This window comes from Vicia villosa, linkage group LG5 (assembly GCF_029867415.1).
Source record: "Vicia villosa cultivar HV-30 ecotype Madison, WI linkage group LG5, Vvil1.0, whole genome shotgun sequence".
In the NCBI taxonomy this organism is placed as follows: Eukaryota; Viridiplantae; Streptophyta; class Magnoliopsida; order Fabales; family Fabaceae; genus Vicia; species Vicia villosa.
This window is the reverse complement of record NC_081184.1, coordinates 170,360,602-170,369,270: the sequence shown is the minus strand read 5'-3', so window position 1 is coordinate 170,369,270 and position 8,669 is coordinate 170,360,602.

Below are 8,669 nucleotides of genomic sequence, written 5' to 3'. Positions count from 1 at the left end.
AATTGTAAGGGACTAAATTAGTCAATTTTTAAAGAAAGATGATTAAAATGGACCCAGAGGATAACGTAGGAGACTAAAAAGAGAGAAAAAAATGCTCTTAAAAAAATGGTGTCTTTTAAAGAAAAAAAAGACTAATATATTTTTCAAAACATCTTTATTTCTTAGAATTTTTTTTTTAAATATCCAGTTTTTTAAAAAAAATTTCAAAAATAACAAAGTTTTCAAATAAATTACAAAAATGTTTTTTTTTTTAAGATTAACACGTTGTCTCCAAGGGGGGTGGCGACAACGTTTTGGGCCTAAGAGGTGTCGCCAGTGGGTCTGGCGCCTCCTTTGTATTGTTTTGGTGTTGTCGCCACCCCCCCCTGGCGGCAACACCCCCCCTTATTTTTTTTTTCTTTTTTTTTTGTTATTTTTTTTCTTGGCTATTTTTTTTCTAATTTTTTTTCCAATTGTTTTATATTATTTTTTTAGTTGTTTTTTAATTTTTTTTTAAGTTGGAAAAATAATAGCAATAAATTAAACATTACCAAAAAACAAAATACATTAAAATGAAAACAACACACAATACATTAAAATGAAAAACCACACAAAATACATTAATGATACAAATAAAATTCCTATTTAGCGCCACGTGGACCATGGTACGATCCGCAATCAGGTTGTCTAATAGGTTGCGTAAAAGGGTCACGAGTCGGTAGTGCTCCCCTATTCCTGCGACGCCCCCCTCTATTTGGTTCCTCTTGTGTTTGAGTCGACGGCCCCTCAATGCATTCCGGGTCTACAAAATCTGTGAGCCGTCCTTGACCTCTAGTATTCCCGCTATAGGAAAGGCGGGTGCCCGCATGCCCGTCAAAGCTTTGTCTAGGTGGGTTGAAATTTCTCCTAGTGGGTGCGGCCTGGAGGTTTGGATTTTGGAAGTTGGTGGTGGATTAGGTTTGGTTAAAATAGATTGGTTGTGGTGGTGTATTGAAGTTAGATGGTTGGCTGGGGTATTGTGATGTTTGTTGGTCGAATGTGTTGTAAGGCGGGTATTCTTCTTGTATGCCCATGTCGGGGGTTAGTGATGGTGATGTGGAAGAACCCCCCACATTGAGGTCTAGGAATTGTGATCTGGAAGAGCTACCGACATGGTATTGTTGGGATTGTTGTTGTTCTTGTTGGTAAAAAGGCGTTTGTTGGTGGATTGGTTGGTGGTGGTAATTTTGTTGTTGTTGTTGTGGTTGTTGTTGTGGTGGGTAATGTTGTTGTTGGTAATTTGGTGGTGGTTGATGATGTTGGAAAGACGGTGGTGGTTGTTCTTGATGGAAATTTTGTTGTCGTTGTTGTTGTTGGTAAATAGGTGGTTGTTGTTGTTGGCCTCCAAAATATGGTTGTTGTTCTCGCGAGTCAGCCAAATAGAAAGGGGCAGACACAAACATTTCGGGATTTGTGACCGATCTGTACCAGTTTACATATTCAGGCGTTGGTTTCATTTCTTCCGGCGCCACAGGAAATTGTAAAACAGTGTTGGAACGTTTAGCCCATATTTTACGTTGATCTCTAGCAAACGTCTGCCAATGTTCTACGTACCACTGTTCGCTAACCTTCGCCAGATGCCAACGTCCCAAAGAGTCAGGCTCAGGGGGGTCAGGGATACCTTGATGCATGCCGAATTGGAGCTTCACACGGTCACTTGGGTGCATCTCCACAGTGGTGAACCTTATGATGGGTGTTTTTGCCGTCCAAACAGCTGCCTCTTTACGGTCGGGTACGTGGTCCAAACCCAAGTAAGGTCTCCAAAGAAACTGCAACAAAAAAAATATTAATTTCAAATTATATAAAATAGTTAATTTTACAAATATATTTAGAAGATGGAAATATTTAGTGGTGTTACATCTTGGGGTCTTAATCGATCCAATAGTTGGCGGTAAAAAATGATTTTGTTTACTGGCGTTTTGGTGTAGTCCATCCCGAGGGCATTAAACCTAAACACATTCAAAAATAAAAATCAATATAGTTACAATTAATAATGGAAAAAATGAAGTAATTAAAATAAGATCATTAAGTTACCTTGACGCATAAGGGAAGACGTAAATGTGCGGATTTGCTGGGGCTAATACCGGCATTCTCCACCATCCCCATGTTTGTAGCAAGAATGCACATCCACTAAATGTGCAGCTATCCTTTTTTGCACATTTGCACAAAGAGCTATATAGGTACGCCAACACCGCCGAACCCCAACTATACGTCTTAATTGCATCGATGTCCTCAAGTAGACACAAGTACATAAAATTAACACTATTCCCCGTGCCTTCGGGAAATAGAAACCTACCAAATAACAACATAATATACATTCTAGTTTTTTGTAGTTTACTTTCCTCGCTAGAGTCTCGATTCAACACCAGGCCTTGATAAGCTAGTTGAAGGCCAGAAAGCTTTATACCTTGGCCCCTACCTCTTTGTCGCCCCTCACCCTCTATTAAATCAACACCCAACAATTCTACACATAGAGCGTTTGGTTGTTGGACATTTCCAAACACAGCTTTTCCATTTGTGTTGAGACCCAATAACATGTACACGTCCTCTAGAGTGACGGTACATTCACCGATTGGAAGGTGAAAAGTATGGGTCTCAGGCCTCCAACGCTCACACAATGCTAATATAAATTTCATATCGATTGAGGTGCTTATTAAATTAATTACCTTCCCAAACCCCGCACGCTCAAGATAAGGCACAATCCAAGGGTCCGGTGGACTTATCGATCCCGCACGGGTTCTAAATCTCGTGAAATCCTATAAAAAAACGATGAACCATAAGTATTTGAATGTTTGAAATTAGTAAATATTATTAGAAAATTTAAGTGTTTAGAACATAAATAAATTGAATTTACTCAAACTTACATAATCGGCGATGTTTGCAATGGTTCCTCGATGCTCTTCACCCATTGTTAGGAGAGACATTTTTGTTGATGATGAAAACTAGTTGTTCTGATGAAAGTAAGTTTGATGATAGTTCTTTGGTGATGAAGAAAATGAACAAGTATGGGGACCTATTTATAGCCAAAACAAAACACAATTAAATGTGTTTGGTGCAATAAAAGTCTGCCACAATTAATTGTGAGAAGACAAGTGCATGCAACGGTTGAACACTTAACACGAAGCAAGTCGCCACCCCCCGGTGACGACAACTCTTAAAAATCAATGTTGTCGCCACCCCCCTTTGGCGACAACTCTTAAAAATCAATGTTGTCGCCACCCCCCGTTGGCGACAACTATAAAAAATCAATGTTGTCGCCACCCCCCTCTGGCGACTGCCTGCATGCATTAGTCTTGTCACATTTAAATGTTTCAGACTTTGTATTGTTGCATGCATGCTGGTGTAAAATGTGGGGACGAGATGCATTTATTGCATAGGTGTGTAAGAGATTCCCTAGCCTGCATGCATTAGTCTTGTCACATTTAAATGTTTCAGACTATGTATAACGTGTATTCTTGCATGCACTAGGTGTGTAAGAGATTCCATTGTGGCATGCATGTATTCTTGGTGTACTCCATTGTGGGGACGAGATTCCTTAATAGCATAGGTGTGTAAGAGATTCCATTGTGGCATGCATGTATTCTTGGTGTACTCCATTGTGGGGACGAGATTCCTTAATAGCATAGGTGTGTAAGAGATTCCATTGTGGCATGCATGTATTCTTGTCATGGTTATTTGCTTTTCAGACTTTGTATTGTGTGTACTCTTGCATGCATGTATTTTTGTTTTTTTAATTGTTTTTATTTTAACATATTTAAACTACATATATATATATATATATATATATATATATATATATATTAAAATAGCAAAGATGTCATGGAAAACATTAATTCATTAATTAATTAAAAGGTACATTAAAAGGTCATGCAAATCATTAATACATGGAAAACATTAAATCATTCCAAAAAAAATAAAACATCTAAGAAATTACTACGGTTAAAACAATGTCATTGGGTCCATGCATCATTTGAATGGCATCAATGTCGTATTCCACCTTATCCCAGAAATTTATCGTTGCTCCAGTCACAGCATCGGCCCTTGTTTTAAGCCTCTTGATGCTTCTTATCTGTTCGTCGGCTTCGTACTCCCCCTCTAAAAAAGTCATGAGAGTCCTCTTGAGTTGCTCGACGGAAGAGATATTCCAAAACAGAACCGGCATGGGAGGTTTGACGGGTGAGAATATGACATGTCCGTTCCTTCTGCGATACTCCGGTTCAGGTTCGGCACGCCATGTTGATCTCCGGGGCGGCAGCTCTGTTGTCCTATGACATCCGTCTGGCCTAATGGTTGTCCGGCGAGGCATGGTTGTGTTTGTGTGATTGTTTGGTATTTGGAGTTTGTGTATCTGTGTGTAAACTCAACCATAGGAGCCCCTAATTTATAATATTAGTGGGTCTAAAAAAAGGTATTGTTGCGTACAGTCTTGTGTACATTAGGTCTAAAAAAAGGTCTAAAAAAAGGAATTATTGCATGTATTCTTGCATGCATTAGTCTTGTGTAAGAGGTGGGGACGAGATTCCATTGTGGCATGCTTTAGTCTTGTCATGTTTGAATCTTGTGCAGAATTATTGTATGTATTCTTGCATGCATTAGTCTTGTGTAAGATGTGTATAAGAGATTCCATTGTGGCATGCTTTAGTCTTGTCATGTTTGAATCTTGTGCAGAATTATTGCATGTATTCTTGCATGCATTAGTCTTGTGTAAGAGGTGGGGACGAGATTCCATTGTGGCATGCTTTAGTCTTGTCATGTTTGAATCTTGTGCAGAATTATTGCATGTATTCTTGCATGCATTAGTCTTGTGTAAGATGTGTGTAAGAGATTCCATTGTGGCATGCTTTAGTCTTGTCATGTTTGAATCTTGTGCAGAATTATTGCATGTATTCTTGCATGCATTAGTCTTGTGTAAGATGTGGTGCATCTATTATAAGAACTAAACTTCACATTTCTTCTTTCACACCTAAACTTCACAAATATTTCTTCTTTCACACCTAAACCTCACAAACATTCATCCCTCCTATTTCTCACAAACACGTATCAAAATTATGGCATCCACCTCACAATACAAAGTTCGTGTTCATATGAACGGTGAGACTTACCAGTGCGACACAAACGGTTTTCTTTTTAGAAACACCAACTCAACACGTTTTGCTCTAAATAGACAGGCGGACTTCTCTTATCTAAAAAGGAAAATCGAATCCAAAATAAGAGAACCAGTCTCGCAAATATTTTACCAACAACCCCTAGTTGAACCTAACAACTCGGTCAAGTTTTATCAATCACAGATAACAACTGACATAGAGGTTCAAAACATGTTCCTTACCCATGAGTATTTTGGTTACGATTATCTGGAACTGTACATAGTGGTCGAACAAATTGTTCCTTCACAAATGACTCAGTCACAGGTTATTGATCCTGTTGTTGATGACGAACAACAGCCCGAACATGTCATGGACGAAGAAACTGAAATAGAAGATGTTGTTGACGAGTTGGTGAATCGTGACTCCGAAGATGACGAACAAGTTCCAGTACCGGATCCAGTACCAGATACACATGCATACTCACCTCCAGCATATTTCACAACACTTAATTTGGGAGAGGACGAGCCATCGTCCGATATGTTCTACAATCCATATATGCGGTCAAACGAGGAGTTAAAAGAGGGTGACACGTTTCGTTCGAAGGATGATTGTATGTTGGCTATAAAAAATTGGCACTTAACAAATTGTGTTGATTTTAAAGCTGATCGCTCAAATCCAGAGAGAGTGACTATTGTGTGTAAAAACCCGGAGTGTGGATACATGCTGAAGGCATCATTCAGAAAGAAATTTAATGCCTGGGTGATACGTTCGATATCTCAAGGCCACACCTGCGTCACCACTAATATGGCGCAAGATCATCGAAAACTCAGTCATGACATGATATGTCATACCATCATTCCTCTTGTCGAAACTGACCCATCATTGAAGGTGAAGACAATAATTTCTCATTGCGTTTCTGTGTTCAAATACAGACCTTCGTACAGAAAGGCTTGGTTAGCTAAGCAGAAAGCAATTGAAAAAGTCTACGGCAACTGGGAGGAATCATACCAACAACTTCCTCGCTACCTGGCTGCACTGCAATTGTATTCACCTGGGACTGTTACTATTTTGGAGACACTGCCGGCATAGTCCCAAGACGGAACCCCTCTCGAAGGTAATGGAATCTTCCATAGACTGTTCCGGGCGTTTCGACCATGCATCATCGGTTTTGGTTTTTGCAAGCCGATTATTCAAATTGATGGAACATGGCTATATGGGAAATACAAGGGAACTTTGCTGATGGCGGTCGCGCAGGATGGAAACAACAACATTTTTCCAATAGCCTTTGCTCTGGTAGAAGGAGAAACAACTGCTGCTTGGAGTTTCTTTTTGAAGAATCTCCGAGCTAGAGTTGCTCCACAACCTAATCTTTTATTTGATTTCAGACAGGCACGCTTCTATTGACAGCGCATACAACAATCTGGCAAATGGTTGGCACAACCCCCCCTCTAAGCATGTCTACTGTATTAGGCATATAACACAAAATTTTATAAGAGAGATCAAAGATAAATTTTTGAAGAACCACTTGGTGAACGCGGGGTATGCCTTAAACCAACCTGGATTTCAATACTATCGCCGAGAAATAGCGTTGACAAATCCAGATGCAGGGAGGTGGATTGACAGCATTGACAGAGCGAGATGGACTAGGTCATACGACGATGGGGCTAGGTGGGGTCACATGACTACAAATCTTGTGGAATCAATGAACGGGGTTTTCAAAGGCATTCGAAACCTACCTGTAACTGCCTTGGTTAGTGCTACGTATTTTCGGATGGCAACTCTGTTCGCCACAAGAGGTAAGCGGTGGAATTCAGTGTTACAAACACAACAGGTCTACAGCGATGTGTGTATGAAATATATACAACAAGAATCTGCCAAGGGTAACACTCACCGAGTGACCGAGTTCGACCGTCATGGCCACACCTTTAGTGTAAAGGAAACAATTGACCACAACCAGGGACTTCCACGACAACAGTATCGCGTCAATATCCCAGATCGTTGGTGCTAGGGCTGGAAATGAGTCGAGTTGAGTCGAACTTGCCTCAGCTCAGTTTGACTCGTTAAGAATTGGCCGAGTTCGAGTTCGAGCTCGAGTTCATGACGAACTTTTTTTTCAGCTCAAACTCGACTCGCTAAGAATTGGCCGAGTTTGAGTTCGAGTTCGAGTTTATCTCGAACTTTTTTTTTCAGGTCAAACTCGACTTGTTAGAAGTTCACGAAAATCTCGATTCAACTTGTTAGGTTTATCCTGTTAGGTTCAACTCGCTTATTTCACGAAATTAAAAGTAATTTTTTAAAGTCTATTTATATATATATATATATATATATATATATATATTTGACATTTTAAATTAATATTTTTTTAATTAAAAAATATAAAAATTAAATAAAAGTTATAAGATTAGAATTTATACGATGTTAATTTTATTTGTATAATTATTTGTAGAAATATTTTGCTCACTAGAGAATATAAATTATCAATTAAAACCGTTAGATTAAGATAAAATATGATACTAAGATTTAGAGCAAATATACAATCGAGTTGACTCATGAACCTAACGAGTCGAACCATGTATAGTTCAACTTCAGCTCATTTAGTTAACGAACTTAGTTTTTAGCTCATACTCAGCTCATTTGGTTCATGAACCTAGTTCAACGATTTAATTTTCGAATCGAGTTTCGAACTATTTTCGAGTTAGTTTGGTTCATTGCCAGCCCTAGTTGGTGCGACTGTGGCCAATTTCAAGCATATCGCATGCCGTGCTCCCATGTCCTTGCAGCATGTTCACATACTCACTTTGATGCATTATCTTTGGTATCCGAAATTTACAAGGTATCAACGTTGCTCAACGTATACGACAATTACTTTCCGGTGGTAGCAATGGAAGCATATTGGCTTGTGTACGAGGGGGAAACAGTTTGGCATAACGATTTAATGCGTAGGAATAAAAGCGGTCGACCAAACAGCAGGCGTATTAGAACCGAGATGGATGTCACTGAAAAAATGAAGAGGAAGTGTAGTATATGTCGTGAGGTAGGACATAATAGGAACAAATGTCCCAATCGTGGTGCTAGCTCCACAACATAGTATTTAGGTGCTATGTGTCTTTGTAATTTATTTTTTCAATGAAATGAAATCAAATTATTAGTTAAAAAAATACGGATGGAAAATAAATTAAAAAAAAATTATATAAACAAATAATGTTGAAAAAAATAGTTGGAAAAATTATAAATAAAAAATTAGAAAAAAAAATAGCCAAGAAAAAAAATAACAAAAAAAAAAGAAAAAAAAAATAAGGGGGGGTGTTGTCGCCGGGGGGTGGCGACAACACCAAAACAATACAAAGGAGGCGCCAGGCCCACTGGCGACACCTCTTAGGCCCAAAACGTTGTCGCCACCCCCCTGGCGACAACGTGTTAATCTTAAAAAAAAAAAACATTTTTGTAATTTATTTGAAAACTTTGTTATTTTTGAAATTTTTTTTAAAAAACTGGATATTTAAAAAAAAAAATCTATTTCTTATATGGTAAATAATTAAAAAAAAAAACATTCATTTTTCTCACATA